Source organism: Saccopteryx leptura, chromosome 6, assembly GCF_036850995.1.
Source record: "Saccopteryx leptura isolate mSacLep1 chromosome 6, mSacLep1_pri_phased_curated, whole genome shotgun sequence".
Classification (NCBI taxonomy): domain Eukaryota; kingdom Metazoa; phylum Chordata; class Mammalia; order Chiroptera; family Emballonuridae; genus Saccopteryx; species Saccopteryx leptura.
The window spans coordinates 44,351,277-44,369,501 of record NC_089508.1 but is presented as its reverse complement, the minus strand read 5'-3'; the positions used below and the strand labels follow the sequence as shown (position 1 = coordinate 44,369,501).

The following is an 18,225-nucleotide window of genomic DNA, read 5'->3' as shown; positions in this document are numbered from 1 at the left end:
GACTTCAGAGGAGGCATGTAGTATCCATTCCGTGATATTGATGGATGGGGCTGGGGCAGTGGATGAGACCTGGGCAGGGTGGGTCCTAGTTGGGAAAGCGGTTTCAGTCATTCTAGTGGGTAAAGAATGATAAAGATGTTAACAGGTAGAGAAAAAAGTTAGATGGCCACTGTCAAAGTGAAGGGGAAAATAGAAGGAGGAAGTACTCTGAGATTTCCTCCAAATTCTCTGCAAAATTGTTTATGTGTGTACTCTGGTATTTTTCTGGAACAGAGAACTCAGACCTTTCTCAGATTCTGAAAAAGCTCCAGCGTTCAAAAAAAGGTTGGGAAGTATGCTAGGTCAGCAATTTTCAACCAGTGTGTCACAAGAATTTTTAAAACATACAGTACCTATTTAGTCAGGGGCACAGCCTCTTTTCTCTTAGATTGTCAAATAAAAAAAAAGTGACAGCCAACACAACAATAGCTGTCTGGTGTGAAGAAATCAATATTACACCTTTTTTTTTCTTTTGTCAGATCAGCAAAATATAAATTTTTTGGTGTGCTGCAGAATTTTAGTGATTAGTTTATACAGGCCATGAGATGAAAAAGGCTGAAAATTCGGTGCTAGGTTAACAACCGTTGATGACTGAGAGGATGTTGGGTTTTGAGGCTTTGTAGAGAAATAAGGAAGTCATGTGGTAGAACAGACTTCCTTGTGGGAGGTAGGGTGGGATTTGGAGAACTGAGCATATGCAGTGTTCTCCAGAGGGCACTGGTTGTCTTGTCAAACTGGGTTTCCCACCCAGCAAATTAGGTAGCTCCGTTAGAGACACGGTGACCACGAAGGGCAGGTTTTTAGGCAAAGGGATTCTTAGCATTTCCCCCTTTCTTTGGAAGACAGATTGAGGGAGATGTAAGAAACTAGGATGCTACTATAGAATAGTTCCTCGCATTTACTTTTCACGGAGCTCCCTTTATGTAAAGTGTTCTATGCTTGATCTTGTAGGGGAATTTATAAAATATCAGACAGGACTCCTGCTTTTCAGGAGTTAATGGTATGTAATACTTTCCTTTCAGTGTTTTGTTCACCTTGGACCTGTGTATGTTCAGTTATTTTTGCTCCTTTAACCATTTCCTGGGCAAAGAGAAACATTTCTACTAAAGTAAACTTGAGGTCCTGGCCGGTTGGCTCAGTGGTAGAGCGTCAGCCTGGTGTGCGGGAGTCCCGGGTTCGATTCCCGGCCAGGGCACACAGGAGAAGCGCCTATCTGCTTCTCCACCCCTCCCCCTCTCCTTCCTCTCTGTCTCTCTCTTCCCCTCCCGCAGTGAGGCTCCATTGGAGCAAGGATGGCCTGGGCACTGGGGATGGCTCCTTGGCCTCTGCCCCAGGCGCTAGAGTGGCTCTGGTCGCAACAGAGCGACGCCCGGGAGGGGCAGAGCATCGCCCCCTGGTGGGCGTGCCGGGTGGATCCCAGTCGGGCGCATGCAGGAGTCTGTCTGTCTCTCCCCGTTTCCAGCTTCAGAAAAATACAAAAAGAAAAAAAAGAAAAAAAAAAAGTAAACTTGAGTTGACTTCAGTTTATGACTTAATTTTCTTTTTAAAGAATTGAGAACCACTGGGACTTGAGGGTTTAGAAAATACAATCACAGATATACTCTGCTTGTAATTAGGGACCTCTGTAGGCCTGATTTCGTGACTTTTAGGCAAATCATTTGACTCTTCTCATTATCAACCCTTTGTTATATAAATGTATGTGTCTACACACACTCATGGCTTTATTTAAAATACTGTAAAGCATGTTTAAAAAAATGACCCAGCACTTAGTGTTCTAAGATGAACTGTCACTTGTATATTCAATCATTAAATTAAAATATTATTTATTAAATTGTCATTAAATATGTATTTATGTTCACAAATATATTTACTATATACAAGTATATAATAAATATATTTTGAGTTTGTATTATAAAATATATATTAAATATATATTTTTCAATAAAATTATGTATTATATTTTAATTGGTCAGTTTTCACATTTGTGAAATGGGAATACTATCTGTCTCATAGAGTTGTCCTGAAGATGAAATTAGTTAATACATATACATACATAATGAAGCTCTTTTTTTTTGTGACAAAGACAGAGAGACACAGAGGGACAGATAGGGACAGAAAGACAGGAAGGAGATGAGAAGCATCAATTCTTCATTGCAGCACCTTAGTTGTTGTTCATTGATTGCTTTCTCATAATGTGCTTTGACCAGGGGGCTACAGCAGACGGAGTGACCCCTTGCTCAAGCCAGCAACCTTGGATTTAAGCTGGTGAGCCTTGCTCAAACCAAATGAACCTGTGCTCAAGCCAGCAACCTCGAGGTTTCGACCATGGGTCCTCCGCATCCCAGTCCAACACTATCCACTGCGCCACTGCCTGGTCAGCCATAATGGAGCTTTTTATACCAGTGTACAGCTTAAGTGCTCAGTAGCTAAAAATGGTTACTTTATTATTAATAGTACTAATTGGTTACTTTATTATTAATAGTACTAATTGCTACTGTCATTTTTCCCTTTCCTATGAATGAATGTGGGAGTGACTTGTTATAAAAATGTTTTACAGTGAGATACCTTTTTTTTTTTTTTTTACAGAGACAGTCAGAGAGAGGGACAGACAGGAACAGAGATGAGAAGCATCAATCATCAGATTTTTGTTGTGACACCTTAGTTGTTCATTGATGCTTTCTCACATATGCCTTGACCATGGGCCTTCAGCAGACTGAGTAACCCCTTGCTTGAGCCAGCGACCTTGGGTCCAAGCTGGTGAGCTTTGCTCAAACCAGATGAGCCCACGCTCAACTGGCAACCTCAGGGTCTTGAACCTGGGTCCTCTGCATCCCAATCCAACGCTCTATCCACTGCGCTACCGCCTGGTCAGACTACAGTGAGATACCTTTAAATACAAAATTTCCTATGAATTTATTTAAATGTTTAATTTACACTTATCTTAACATTGTGAAAGTTAAATGCAATTATTCAAGGCAGATTAAGATATTTATTAGACTGCTGATTTACATTGTAGAGTGAAGGATTAAAAGCTTTTTTGTGTGTGTGACAGAGAGAGAGGGGGACAGATAGGGACAGACAGGCAGGAAGGGAGAGAGATGAGAAGCATCAGTTCTGCATTGTAGCTCCTTAGTTGTTCATTGATTGCTTTCTCATATGTGCCTTCACCAGGGATCTACAGCAGAATGAGTGACCCCTTGCTCAAGCCAGCGATCTTGGGCTTCAAGCCAGTGATCTTTGGGCTCAAGCCAGTGACCATAAGGTCATGTCCATGATCCCATGCTCAAGCCAGCAACCCCATGCTCAAGCTGATGAGCCCAAACGTGAGCCAGTGACCTCGGGGTTTCGAACCTGGGTTCCCTGCATCCCAGTCTGATGCTCTATCCAATCCACTGTGGCACCACCTGATCAGGCCAAAAGTCTTATGTTTAATTAAGAAATGGATTGATTGGTCTTGACCACTGTTGGCTTTCAGTTTTCTTTCTTTTTTAATTTGCCCGTTTGTTTGTCTCCATTTTATTTCTTTATATCTTCCTCTTGCTTTCTGATTTATTTCCTGCTCAGTTTTCAGTCATGGGTGTGAATGAAGTAGGGTAAGAACTTATGTTGGTTGGTGCCCTGTGTCTGAACCAGGAAGGAGTGGATGCATCAGACAGCCTGTGGCTTGGTGGGGAGGGACTTATAATGAGCCCTGCAAAGCAGCCCTGCCCAGGGAACCACTGAATTCCTCAGCTTCTCTACTCCAAATCAGATGGTATGCAGCTCCACACTGTGTGTGATAATGGACATTTCTGGGTTCATTCATCCAGTGTTTTTCAACTGTTTCCTTTTTTTAAACCAGTAATTATGGAAAATTTTACTTATGTACAAAAATCAGAAATAGTAGAGTGATAAACTCCCACATAGCCATTACCCAGTTTCATGGCCATGGTCTGTACTCCCAACCATGTCTTCTCTTCTGTATTGTTTTGAAGGAAATCTTAGATATCGTATAATTTAATCTGAAAAGATTTTAGAATGTATGTCTTAGAGATGAGAATTTAAAAAGTCATACATATATGTATACACAGATACTAATTTTGACATATCTGCTTGATTCAGGATCCCTATATTTGATTTAAGTCTCTTTTAATGTATAGGCTCCTCTCTCTGTCCCTCTGTTTCTTTTGGAATTTGCTTGAGGAAACTAGCCTTATATTGTTCTATAGTTTTCCCCCAATCTAGATTTTGCTGTTTTGTAATCTTTAGGTGTTCAACTTATTTCTCTCTTGTGTTTCCTATAAATTGGTAAGTGACCAAGGATTGACCAAATGAGGATCAATTTTTTAAGTGCCTTCCCCCCCCCATCAGAAACATATAGTATCTGTTTGTGTTATAGTTTTGTGATGTTAGCAGCTACCGATGATCAGTGCCTAGATCTGTTAATTAACTGAAAGTTATTAAATGGTTGTATCTATTTCTGTCATTCTGGCCACTTATTTTTGAACCAGAACCTATTGGGAGCCTTGACTGGGTAGCTCGGTTGGTTGGTCCCGAAGCACAAAGGTTGCTGGTTTGATCCCCTGTTAGTGCACATACAGGAACAGCTCATTGTTCCTGTTTCTCTCTCTCTCCCTCCCTCTCCCCTGCTAAAATCCATAATTAAAAAATTTTTTTAAAGGAAAGAAACCTACTAGGAAATAAAATTTTGCTTAAGTCATTTAATGGCTTTAACTTATTTTATTTTGAATTTGTATTCTTGCCCTAGACGGTTGGCTCAGTGGATAGAACATCAGCCCAGCATGCGAACATCCCTGCTTCCATTCCTGGTCAGGGCACACAGGAGAAGTGACCATCTGCTTCTCTTCCCCTCCCTCTCTCCCTTGTCTTTCTCTTCCTCTCCTGCAGCCAGTGGCTCAGTTGGTTTGAGCACCAGCCCCAGACAGGGGTTGCTGGGTGAATCCCAGTCGGGGTGCATGCTGGATTCTATCTCTGTATTTCCCTTCCTCTCACTTAAAAAAAATTAAAATAAAAAAGAAATTAATAAAATTAATATATTTTTTCTGTATGACTTTGTAGCAGTGATTAAAATATAGTACATGATTTGGTGTTAAGATGTTCAATATGCTGTATTGGGTAGTTGATTACTGCAGAATGACTGGGGAACCATACAGTTAGTTTGTCTAGTTAGGAAGTTGTCTGAGAATGCTTACTGACTCTCAGTGGTTATATTTCCCAGCTAGAAATACTAATTAGGGATAAATATTCAGTCTAATTAGTATGTAACTTCCCTACTTATATAATATTATAAAATGCTGTTTTAAAGTCTTGCTTGGTTATATAAATCATTATTTTTTAAAATGAGCTAATGTGCTTGATTTTCTAAAAATCAGTTCCAGGCTTAATTTGGAGTTGGAAGTAATCAAGTCTAAAATACGTCTTAGTACAGTTAGCTTTGGTGTTACTTATTGAAGATCTTGGTTTCAAAATTATGCATTTTTAAAAATAAAATTATTGAGAGCTTAGAAAATAATCTGATTTTTCTTTTCAGTTTTCTAGTTTACAGTAAGCCCCATTGCATAACTTATGCATTTTACATTTGAGTATTATCCAAAGGGGTCTAGTGCCCACTTGGTATCTTTGAGGACCTTTCAAATAGTTCTCTATTAATATTTATAATACGACAATATTTTTGTTTCTGGAAGAATTAATTTGTTTAGGAGAGATTCCAGTCATCCCATTGGTATTTCATTTAAAGCAAGCAGCTGGAGCCAGAGCACTAGAAAGTGTTCTAAAGCCTAGGGTTTGACCAGCTCAGTGAAGCTCAGGGAGAAGGTCTGTGGTGGGGTGATAGGGGAGAGTGTCTTCAAGTGCCCAGATAACTGACTTCTTTCCCCTCATGTATTCCTTTAAAATTTTTTTTTTAATTTATTTTTTATTTAAGCTAGAGAGAGGAGGTGGGAAAGGGAGATGAGAAGCATCAACTCATAGTGTGGCACTTTTAGTTCTTGATTGCTTCTCATATGTGCCTTGACCAGGAGTCTCAAGTCACACCAGAGACCCCTTGCTCAAGCCAGCGACCTTGGGCTCAAGCTGGCAACCTCGAGGTTTCAAACGTGGATCCTCAGCATTCCAGGCCAACATTCTATCCACTGTACCACCACTGGTCAGACTCCCCCTCATGTGTTCTTTTTCCTCCCTCCTTCCCCTTCCCCTTCCCCTTCCCCTTCCCCTTCCCCTTCCCCTTCCCTTCCTCTTCCTTTCTTATGTGAGAGGCGGGAGGCAGAAAGAGACTCCTACTTGTGCCCAACCAAGATCCACCTGGCAAGCTCCTACCAGAGCTGCCAGGCCACAGCTCCATTGCTCGCCAACCAAGCTGTTTTAGCGCCTGAGGCTGAGTTCGTAGAACCATCCTCAGTGCCCAGGGCCACCTTTGCTCAGCTGTGGGAGGGGAAAGGGGGGCTGGAGAAGCAGGTGGTGGCTTCTCCTATGTACCCTGACCAGGAATTGAACCTGGGACTTCCACACACTGGGCCAATGCTCTACTGCTGAACCAACTGGCCAGGGCTTCTCATGTGTTCTTACTGTCTCTTTACTCTTCAGATCTTGTCCAAGCTCAGTGCTCGTTAGTCAGTGCTAATAAGTATGGTCAAATTTAATCTTCAGGTATATCTGCAATGGAATGAACCTGATTTTCACTTTTTTTGGGGAGATTTTGTGAGTCTGCTTTTCAGATGAACTTGGATTTTTGATTATCAAATGGACATAGAAGGGAAATTAAAGTGATAGATCAGGAAATAAAATTTAAGTTTCTCCGCAGTTAGCCAGATGGATCTTCAGCAAGTGTTGTTTTTCTTTCTTTTTCTTAGCAATTTATTTTTTAGGTAACTCTTTAGAAAATGATGATATACTTAATTTCTTTAGTGAATAGCAGTTGTGTTTTCTAGGGCTTCATCTTGCTGCTAATACAGGGTGGGGCAAATGTAGGTTTACAGTTGTCAGTATAAAAACCAGTTTATTTTTGTGTTTGTATTTATTAATTATTCTATTACTTTCCATATGAACAACTGTAAAGCTACGTTTGCCTCACCCTGTACTTTGTTAGATCCAACACAAGACTACAGTGATCCAGTTGAGGTGCTGGTACAGTAGAGATGGATGTTACATTTTTAACCTGTTCTCCAGGTTCAGGCTGCTTCACTTAGAATACGTCATTCACTCAAATTCAACAAACATGTTTTTGAGTGAGGCTCTAGGTAACAGTGGTAAAACAGCAGAGAGGGGTTCCCTTTTGGAGAGCTTACATCTTACTGAAAATATCCCCAGAATTCCCTGGGTAGAATAGTGGAATTCCACTTCAGTTTCTCCTTTGACATTGTCCAGAGCTGCTTTTTGAGGGAAGTCAGGGAATACCTTTGAGTAGAGATAGTAGACTACAAGCCAGGTTTTAAAATTTTACAACACAGCATTATCTTTGTTGGCTTTGACTTTGGTATGTAGAAAATAATGGATCTTTTTTCCAGTAAATAATAAACCTACTAGTGATTTCTACCTATTGTTATTTTCTCTTTTTATTCTAAGATTTTTGTGCCAAATTGTAGTAGGTTTTCTGGAGTAATATTTCTTCTCTTTTTTTATGAAATAATAATTCTTCTCTTTTCTCCTCTCTCCATGTCTAATATTCACTGGTAGGATTAAAATTTATTCTGGTATTATTTGGTTGATCGTTGGCTATTTCCAGTCCTTTGGGAAGTAGCTAAATGTAAACATGGTTATCATATATCCTGTATTTTTCTTTTCTTTTTAAAAATGTTTTGTTGTTTTTTTGTGTTTTTAGGGTTTTTCCCCGGTGTTTTCAAGATATAAATTTCAAGTGTTCTATTTTTTTTTTTACCCTTAGTGGGGTTTTTTTGTTGTTTGTTTTTTCTTTTGTGAGAGGGGGAGAGATGAGAAGCATCAACTTATAGTTTGTGTCACTTTAGTTGTTCATTGATTGCTTTTCATATGTTCCTTGATAGTGGGTAGAGGCTCAAGCTGAGCCAGTGACTCGCTGCTTAAGCCAGTGACCTTTGGGCTTTAAGGGGCAGCCTTGGGGTCACACTGATGATCCCATGCCCAAGCTGGGGACTCTGTGGTTAAACTGAATGAGCCCAGGCTCAAGCCGGTGACCTTGGGTTTTCGAACCTGAGACCTTAGCATCCTATCTACTGTGCCACCACTGGTCAGGCTGGACCTTAGTTTTTAATTAGATAATAAGTGGTCTGTTAAATCAGTGCTCTTTAACCTGAGTCCATGGACGGTGATGAACTTCAGGGAAGTGGTTTGTGAATCTCCTGAAACAGTAATGCCAAACTTTGTGGATACAGGCCCTTTTCTCAGGAGAGCCTCATTTGCTTTCATCAGAATTTCAAATGGCTTGGTGACTGCAAAAAAGGTTAATAACTATTGTTTGCTGTATAAAGGAGATTTTAATTAATAGGAATAACATTTTCCCCCTTCCAGACATATTTTGCAGAAAGAAGATTGTCCAGCTGTTTATTATTATTGGAGCAGTGAGCTCTTGAATCAGTTGAACTGTTCTCTTGAGCCAACTTGGATTACATAGAGGTCAAATCAGAATAGCTTTAGTTTTCTCTTATGTGATCTAAAACATCACTTTAACTTTTGAGTTCTTACATTTACCCCATTGTTATGGACTGAACTCTGTGCCCCTCCCTGCTTCATATATTGAAGCCCCAACCCCCAGTACCTTGAAATGTGACTCAATTTGGATAGAGAGAGGGTGGGCCCTAATCTAATCTAACTGGTGCCCTTAGAGGAAGGGGAAATTTGAATACAAAAGATGGATACCGCCTGACTGGGCGGTGGCGCAGTGGATAGAGCGTCGGACTGGGATATGGAGGACCCAGGTTCGAGACCCCGAGGTCCCAGGCTTGAGCGTGGGCTCATCTGGCTTGAGCCCCCCCCCCCAAAAAAAAAGCTCATCAGCTTGGACCCAAGGTCTCTGGCTCAAGCAAGGGGTTACTCGGTCTGCCATAGCCCCACGGTCAAGGCACATATGAGAAAGCAATCAATGAACAACTAAGGTGTCGCAGCGAAAAACTGATGATTGATGCTTCTCATCTCCCTCCATTCCTGTCTGTCCCTGTCTATCCCTCTCTCTGACTCTCTCTCTGTCTCTGTAAAAAAAATAAATTAAAAAAAAAAAAAAAGATGGATACCAGGGGCATGCATGTACAGAGGAAAGACCAAGTGAGGGCACAGAGAGAAGGCAGCTACCTGCAAGCCAAGGGGAAAGGCCTCAGAAAAAAACAAAACTTGATGGCACTTTGATCTTGGACTTCTAATCTCCTTTTTTGTTGAAACCACCCTAGCAAGTGAATACAGTCATGATGAAGTAGCACTTGAGTGACAATAAAAAGTATCTCAAGGTAACTTAACTGTTTCTCCTTGCCCATACATTTTGGGGAGAAATGATAAAATATTGTGTATAGCTTTACATAGTAGTCTAGTACCTGAAAGAGATGGTAGGACCCATGAAATTTAGACATGGCATAGTAATAGTAGTTCCTATTCTTATTGGTCTTATACTTTATTGATTTATTACTTTACAGTTTTTTATTTGCCTGTGGTTTTATATACATATATATTATATATAAGTATAATATATATAAAAGATATTATTAATTTTAGATCGTGGAGGAGAGAGAGAGAGAGAAGGAGAGGACAAGTGGAAACATCAACTCATAGTTGCTTCTCATATGTTTCTTTTTTTTTTTTTTTTTTCATTTTTCCAAAGCTGGAAACGGGGAGACAGTCAGACAGACTCCCACATGCACCCTACCGGGATCCACCCGGCATGCCCACCAGGGGGCGATGCTTTGCCCCTCCGGGGCGTCGCTCTGTTGCATCCAGAGCCATTCCAGCGCCTGAGGCAGAGGCCACAGGGCCATCCCCAGTGCCCAGGCCATCTTTGCTCCAATGGAGCCTCGCTGCGGGAGGGGAAGAGAGAGACAGAGAGGAAGGAGAGGGGGAGGGGTGGAGAAGCAAATGGGCGCCTCTCTTGTGTGCCCTGGCCAGGAATCGAACCCGGGACTCCTGCACGCCAGGCCGACGCTCCACCGCTGAGCCAACCGGCCAGGGCCTCATATGTTTCTTGACTGGGCAAGCCTGGGGTTTCGAACTGGCGACCTCAGCATTGTAGGTTGACACTTTATCCTCTGTTCCACCACAGGTCAGGCACCTGTGGTTATATTTTTGTCTTCTCTAGCATTTCTCATTCTATGGAATGAGTATTTGTAAATAAGTCTATTATAAATCAACACTAGAACAGTATCTCTTTATTCTCCGGTGTATGTTCTATACCAGTGGTAGTCGACCTGGTCCCTACCGCCCACTAGTGGGTGTTCCAGCTTTCATGGTGGGCGGTAGCAGAGCAACCAAAGTATAAATAAAATGACAGATTTAACTATAGTAAGTTGTTTTATAAAGATTTATTCTGCCAAACTTAGCGAAAATCCAACATAAAGTACTTGGTAAGTAATTATTATTATATGCTTTAACTTGCTGTGACTCTGCTTTATAAATTTTATAAAGTAAAGTTACTTCCCTACTTTATAAATCACCACTACTGTGGAACCGGTGGACGGTTAGAAAATCTTACTACTAACAGAGATACAAGAGTGGGTGGCAGGTATAAAAAGGTTGACTACCCCTGTTCTATACCGTCACTCTAGCCCACTCTTACTCTCTGGTAATGTCATCTGTTCTCATGCCTCTTCTGGACTGTCAGCTTTTGACAATACCAGCATACCTCGGACATATTGTGGGTTTGTTCCCAACCACTGCAATAAAGCGAGTATCACAGTAACGCAAGTTGTTATCCTTTTGCTGTTGGAGGGTGGGGGGCTTACCTTCAATTTGTAAGAAAAGCTTAAAGTGAAAAGCAATAAAGTCAGGTGTATGCCTTTATATTGTTTTTGAAGTTTCTTTTCCTTTCTCTTCCTCCCTCCCTTCCTCCCTTCCTCCCTTTCTCCCTCTCTCCCTCTTTTTATTTTTTTTAGGTGAGAGAAGGGAAGATAGGCAGACTCCCGCATGTGCCCCCAACTGGGATCCACCCAGCAACCTCATCTGGGGCCAAAGCTGGAGTACCAAGCTATTTTTAGCACCTGAGGCCAATGTGCTCTAACAAAGAAGCTATCCTCAGTGCCCAGGGCCATGCTCAAACCAATTGAGCCACTGGCTGTGGGAGGGGAAGTGGGAGTAAAGGGGGAGGGAGAGAAGCAGATGGTCATTTCCCCTGTATGCCCTGACCAGGAATCAGACAGACATCCATATACTTTGCTGGTGCTCTGTCCACTGAGCCACTGACCAGGGCCTGTTTTTGAAGTTTCTTTTTGCCAAAAATGAAATTCGAATGTTTCTAATGAAATCTTTATTGCTAACTTGATTCAATCTATTGGAAACTTAGATTTGGAAATTAATGAAAGGCTAAGGGATGAATGTATATTTCTCAAGCAAATGAAGGCAAGAATTCTATCAGTTTTGTTTATGCTGAAACCCCAGGGTCTGGCACAATGCCTGACACTTAGCAGGACATTAAATTTGATAAACACTAGATTAGTTTTAAGTAAAGTCTCACTCAGGCCATTCAAAATTGAACCCATAGCCTGAATTCTGCTTCCTTTAGATTTCTTGGTCTTCATTCATGATGTTGAGGAGTACCTTGCTCAGGAGCATCCTGTCCCTGTGTTCTGCTCCGTTCCCTTCATTGCAGTGTGGTGGCTAAGATAGGCCTTTGGCTCTTGACCGTGTGTGCATCCAGGCTCCTTGATGAGCTTGCTGTGTGATCTTGGCAAGTTCCTCAACTTCCCTCTTTTTGGTTTCTTCATCTACAGAAGATAGAGTATGTACTTGTTAAGTTTTTTGGGGAGGGAGGGAGGGGAGATTGGGAGCTTAAAATAGTACCTGGCCCATAGTAAACTTTTTAGAGCTGTTAAAGCTGTTGACGGTCTAGTGTGGAAAAGCTATTCTATTCTCACTTGCTTGTATCTTTTGTCTCTAGTTTTACATTAGTTTCTTTCCCTAGGTATAAAAACAGTCCTGTTTATATATTTATTATTTATTTATTTTTATAGTGAGACACAGACAGACAGGGACAGGCAGACAGGAAGGGAGAGAGATGAAAACTATCAACTCATAGTTGTGGTACTTCAGTTGGTTTTTTTTTTTTTTTTCATATGTGCCTTGACCGAGAGGCTCTGGCTGAGCCAGTGACACTTTGCTCAAGCCAGCAACCATAGGGTCATGTCTGTGATCCCATGTTCAAGCTGGTAATCCTATGCTCAAGCTGGCAACCTTGGGGTTTCGAACTTGGGTCCTCAGCACCCCCGGCCGACACTACATCCACAGCACCACCACCTGGTCAGGCAAAACATTTTTTTTTTTTTTTTTACTTTTCTGAAGCTGGAACCGGGGAGAGACAGTCAGACAGACTCTGGCATGTGCCCGACCGGGATCCACCCGGCACGCCCACCAGGGGCAACACTCTGCCCACCAGGGGGCGATGCTCTGCCCCTCCGGGGTGTCGCTCTGCCGGGACCAGAGCCACTCCAGCGCCTGGGGCAGAGGCCAAGGAGCCATCCCCAGCACCCAGGCCATCTTTGCTCCAATGGAGCCTTGGCTGCGGGAGGGGAAGAGAGAGAGAGGAAGGAAGGGGTGGGGGTGGAGAAGCAAATGGGCGCTTCTCCTATGTGCCCTGGCCGGTAATCGAACCTGGGTCCCCCGCACGCCAGGCCGACGCTCTACCGCTGAGCCAACCGGCCAGGGCCCAAAACAATTATTTTTAAACAACAAAACCTTTGTGGTAGAACTAACATGATTTTCTTGGTGATAGCAGTGTAAGTTAAGTTAACACGGCCCCTTCGGAGAGTGATTTTACAACTGATATATCCAGTAATAAAAATATACTATGATTTAGGAATTCCACTTCTGGGAAACTTCTAAGGATATACCCTTAAATAATTAGGGATTGTATCCATGAAGATATAATGTCCAGGGTTGGAGAGAATGGTTTAATAAATTCTGGTACTTACACATTTACAGTTGATGAGTTTGAAGACCATGTAATAACATGGAAAATACTTACTTGTTATGAAAAGTACAGCATTGTATGTACAATATGATTACATCCATGTTAAGTAAATATGTCAAGGAATTTCCAGAGGATAAGACTTATAAGGGCTCTTTTAGTACTATGGCTTCTAGATTTATGCAAAGCTGGTTCTAAAGTCACAGAGTTTACCCTTTTATATTTGGCTTTAGGAATTCCAGGTTTAGTCAAATTCTGCAGAATGGGGTGGCCATAGGGCACATAAGATGAAAACAGGCCTACCATGTACACAAGGGTTGGTTTCATATCAGAGACAAATACACAGACCCCACTATGTGATTTTTCCCCCCAATAGCATGAGTTTGGGCTTCTTGGTGCCTATTGATTAGCTTTCTGCAGTATAGATTTCTGACACTTACTTTTGAAAATACTATTTTTTAATTCTGATGTTCAAATTGTCTTTCTTAAGTCCTAACAACAAGTCCCAAAGCAGCAATTATTTTCAGTTTTCTGTTGACCATATACCGTTGTTTTTCAAGTGGTAATTCTTAATGTGTATACTTGACCAGCCAGTGCACAGACTGCTGCTTCAGTCTTGGTTCAATAGCTGCTAGAGGAAGGTGCTAGAAGGCAGAGTAATTGCTGAAGAGCTGGGCACAGGAGTGAGCTTTAGGCTTTATTTCTTGGGTAAGCATCGTGAGTTCTGTTTCTGAGGTAAGCCCCACACCCCATCCAGCCACACCCAGGATTGCTGACAAACGTTTTAACTTGCTCACTCTTTTGTCTACATTGATACTGCAAGGAAACTGTTTTACCTGGTGCCTTAATATTTGTTACCCTGAATTTTTATCTCCTTTTTTCTTTGATAAGCCATTTTCAAGTCCAGTTACCTGTAATGGACAGCCTGTGCCCAGCTGGCTCTGTTAGATGCTTGGCTCAAGATAAGGCACCCAACCCAGGGGTGTGTGTGTGTGTTTTAGCAGACAAGCACAGTGTGGTTTTGCAGTGACACTATCGTTAATAGCTGTTCTATTATTTTTTTATATCAAGCTTTATTTGGCACCTAATGGTTTTTTTGAACTCTGTTCATGACTACTATTAGAGTCTTTAACCTTTAATGTCCGAGAGAGATGGCATCCTTATGTCCGAGTTAAATTTTGGTCAAAGGGAGCATATGTTAAAGCTCCAATCAGTTCTTTGAAAGTACTGCATGTCATATACAAGTGATTTCAGAAATTTCTACTGCCTTAAATATACTGCTCACAAAAATTAGGGGATATTTTACAATGAATATGAAGTGATAAAAAAAAAGAAGCATTTGATTTTTTTTATTCAACAAGAACATCAGAAAAGCAAACAAATCAAAGAAAGTTGTTCAATTATGCAAATGAGATGCAAAACCAGCTTTTATTTCATTGGTGAAAATGTGCTATGTAAAAGACTTAAAGTACTAGAGTATCTACATGTTCCCTGATCCCCTAATTTTTGTGAGCAGTTTATGTATAAATGTATTGATACGATATATATGGAAGAAGGATTGGTTTCAAAGTAGAAAAAAGCAGCTCACTCAAGGAAGTAACAGTTTGCTATGTGAAAGGGTACATGCTTTCTTTTTTTGTTTTTGTTTTTCCTTTTTTTTTTTTTTTTTTTTTTAATTGAGAGGTGGGGAGGCAGAGACAGACTCCCACGTGTGCCCGACCAGGATCCACCAGGCAAGCCCTATACCAGGTGAGGCTCTGCCTATCTGAGGCCACTGCTTTGCTGCTTAACAACTGAGCTATTTTAGTGCCTGAGACAAGGCTATGAAGCCATCCTCAGTGCCCGGGGCCAAATTCGCTTAAACCATTCCAGCCGTGGCTTGGGGAGCAGAAGAGAGAAGAGAGAGAGAGAGAGATGGGGAGAAGCAGATGGTTACTTACTTCTGTGTGCCTGACTGGAAATCAAACCTGGGCCTTCCACATGCCGGGCCAATGCTCTACCCCTGAGCCAACCTACCAGGACTGGTACATGCTTTCTTGTCCTTTGTTTTCTGTAAGAATTATTAGGATAGAAAAAATAAGCAAGAGTGTTTTAACAGGAATTCTGAAACTCAGTTTGTGGAGGCAGAATTTTCTTGGTAATATACTTTCAAAATATATTAATGATTTTGGGGGTACTAAACTTTTTTAATTGGTTTCATTTAGATTTGCATGTTCAGCCTGACTAGGCAGTGGCGCAGTGGATAGAGCGTCGGACTGGGATGCGGAAGAACCCAGGTTCGAGACCCCGAGGTCGCCAGCTTGAGTGCAGGATCATCTGGTTTGAGCAAAGCTCACCAGCTTGGACCCAAGGTCGCTGGCTTGAGCAAGGGGTTGCTCGGTCTGCTGAAGGCCCGTGGTCAAGGCACATATGAGAAAGCAATCAATGAACAACTAAGGTGTCGCAACGAAAAACTGATGATTGATGCTTCTCATTTCTCTCTGTTCCTGTCTGTCTGTCCCTATCTATCCCTCTCTCTGACTCTCTCTCTATCCCTGTAAAAAAAATAAAATTAAATTAAAAAAAGATCAAATGATCTATTAAAAAAATAGATTTGCATGTTCATTCTAGTTGGGGCTGCTAAATTATATTAATAGATGTCTTATCTGATTAGGTAGCAGTAAATTGTGATATGCCACAGTTTTGTGAATGACATTATGTCATAGGAGCAATAGGAAATAACTTTGTGAACAACTGTTCACTGAGTTAATTTAGATAAACATGGTAAATTGAACCAAAATGAAATACCTCAATTTGTCTTTGTTCCCAGCTATTATTTAATAATTTGTAACAGCCTGAACAAGTCTTTCCTCCAAGTTCTTAGAGTTTCTTCCTACTCCAAGAAAAGGAAGGAGGGAACCCATGTAAACTAGCATAATATCACTAATTCAGTATTCTGCAATACTATTGAATTTTGTTAGGTGTCACTACCTTTTTTTTTTTTTTTAACAAAGACAGAGAGAGACTCAGAGAGAGGGATAGACAGGGACAGACAGACAGGAATGGAGAGAGATGAGAAGCATCAATCATAAGTTTTTCATTGCGACACCTTAGTTCATTGATTGCTTTCTCATATGTGCCTTGACCGTGGGGCTACAGCAGACTGAGTAACCCCTTGCTCTAGCCAGAGACCTTAGGTCTAGGTTCGTGAGCTTTGCTCAAGCCAGATGAGCCCGCACTCAAGCCGGCGACCTCGGAGTCTCGAACCTGGGTCCTCGGCATCCCAGTCCGACGCTCTATCCACTGCGCTACCGCCTGGTCAGGCAGATATCGCTGCTTTTGTGGTCACAATAGAATAGCAAAGTACAGGAAGTCCTCAGGTTATGACACAGTTCCATTCCTATGACAATGATGTAACTGAATTTTGGTGTAAGTCGAAACACACCTTAGCCTAAGTCACTTACCTATCCTAACACAGTTGTAAAATCATAATCTAGAACATAAAAACAACTAAGCCACAGAAAAAAGGAAAAGGACATAAATATATTGTACCGTACACTGTATTACGTATTTTTCCACCACGTGCAACCAAACTAGTTTGCCCATGTACTCCATAAGTACAGCACTAACAGCCTAAGCCAAACACTCACGTTTCAATTTTTTAAAGGTTTTATGGTTTTATGGAAGTGAGTGTTGTAAACTCGAAACATCATATGTCAAGACTATCATAACCTGAGGACCCCCTGTAGTGGCTACCATTCCCAGTTTGTAATATTCCTTTTCAGTATGGTTTTTTTTTTTTTTTTTTTCCTGAAGCTGGAAACGGGGAGAGACAGTCAGACAGACTCCCCGCATGCGCCCGACCAGGATCCACCCAGCACGCCCACCAGGGGGCGACGCTCTGCCCACCAGGGGGCGATGCTCTGCCCCTCCGGGGCATCGCTCTGTTGCGACCAGAGCCACTCTAGCGCCTGGAGCAGAGGCCAAGGAGCCATCCCCAGCGCCCGGGCCATCTTTGCTCCAATGGAGCCTTGGCTGCGGGAGGGGAAGAAAGAGACAGAGAGGAAGGAGGGGGGGGTGGAGAAGCAAATGGGCACTTCTCCTATGTGCCCTGGCCGGGAATCGAACCCGGGTCCCCTGCGCGCCAGGCCGACGCTCTACCGCTGAGCCAACCGGCCAGGGCCATCCTTTTCAGTATGTTTTATATACTATGTTGCCCATCAAGCTTATCATAGTCTTTATTTTCTGGAAGTTAGCTTTGTTTGGTCTTTAATCATGATATAAAATCTATATTATAAATAATTGTGAAGCAGATATGTGCTGAACTTAAATACCATTGTGAATTAATTCTAAGAATGATGAAAGCTGTGAGTAGTGAGTTCTTGAAAACCTTGCATGTCTATTTCCAAAGGCTATTCTCTGTATTATTCAGTATCTATTATCAGACAATAAAGGATTTTTCCATTAAATTGTGCACTACTAACCATCCAAACCTCCTGAGGCAAAGTTCAAAATTCCCATGAAATAGCTTTACAAAATGTCCCTTTAAAAGAGAAAAAGGAGTGAACTAACTCCCTGGAAAATATCAGCCCCCAATACTGGAGCTCAGTTTCTTTCTGATTTAGAGTATGTTCTGTTGTTTTGTGAAGGTGCTTTGTTGTGGTTGGATGCATACTATCAGTGCTCAGAGGCCTGTGAAAGGAAGTCTTTTCTAATGCCTCTGCTTGTATTCACACTTCTTGGTCTTGGCACTTTTCCACTTTACTAGCCATGGAAGCAGTTTCTACCTACTTTTACAAAAGTATGTATGGCTTCCTATGTAATATGATATGTCTGCTTTAATTCTTCACAGTTCTGTGTAGAGGTTTTATATGGCACTTAAGAAAAATTGACTCAGTTTGAAAGACAAAGCCTCTTTGAATAGATGCTGTCAAAATTATTTAATTTTATGGCCCTGGCCGGTTGGCTCAGCGGAAGAGCGTCGGCCTGGCATGCGGGGGACCCGGGTTCGATTCCCGGCCAGGGCACATAGGAGAAGCGCCCATTTGCTTCTCCACCCCCCCCTTCCTCTCTGTCCCCCCCCCCCCCCCCCCCTGCAGCCAAGGCTCCATTGGAGCAAAGATGGCCTGGGTGCTGGG

At 41.9% G+C, this 18,225-nt stretch overlaps 1 protein-coding gene across 7 annotated transcripts in view; it reads left to right on the top strand.

Annotated features, from left to right (window-relative positions):
• Window positions 1-18,225, top strand: part of FBXO34 (F-box protein 34) — a 98,387-nt gene that overhangs the window by 67,076 nt on the left and 13,086 nt on the right. The window lies entirely within an intron of this gene.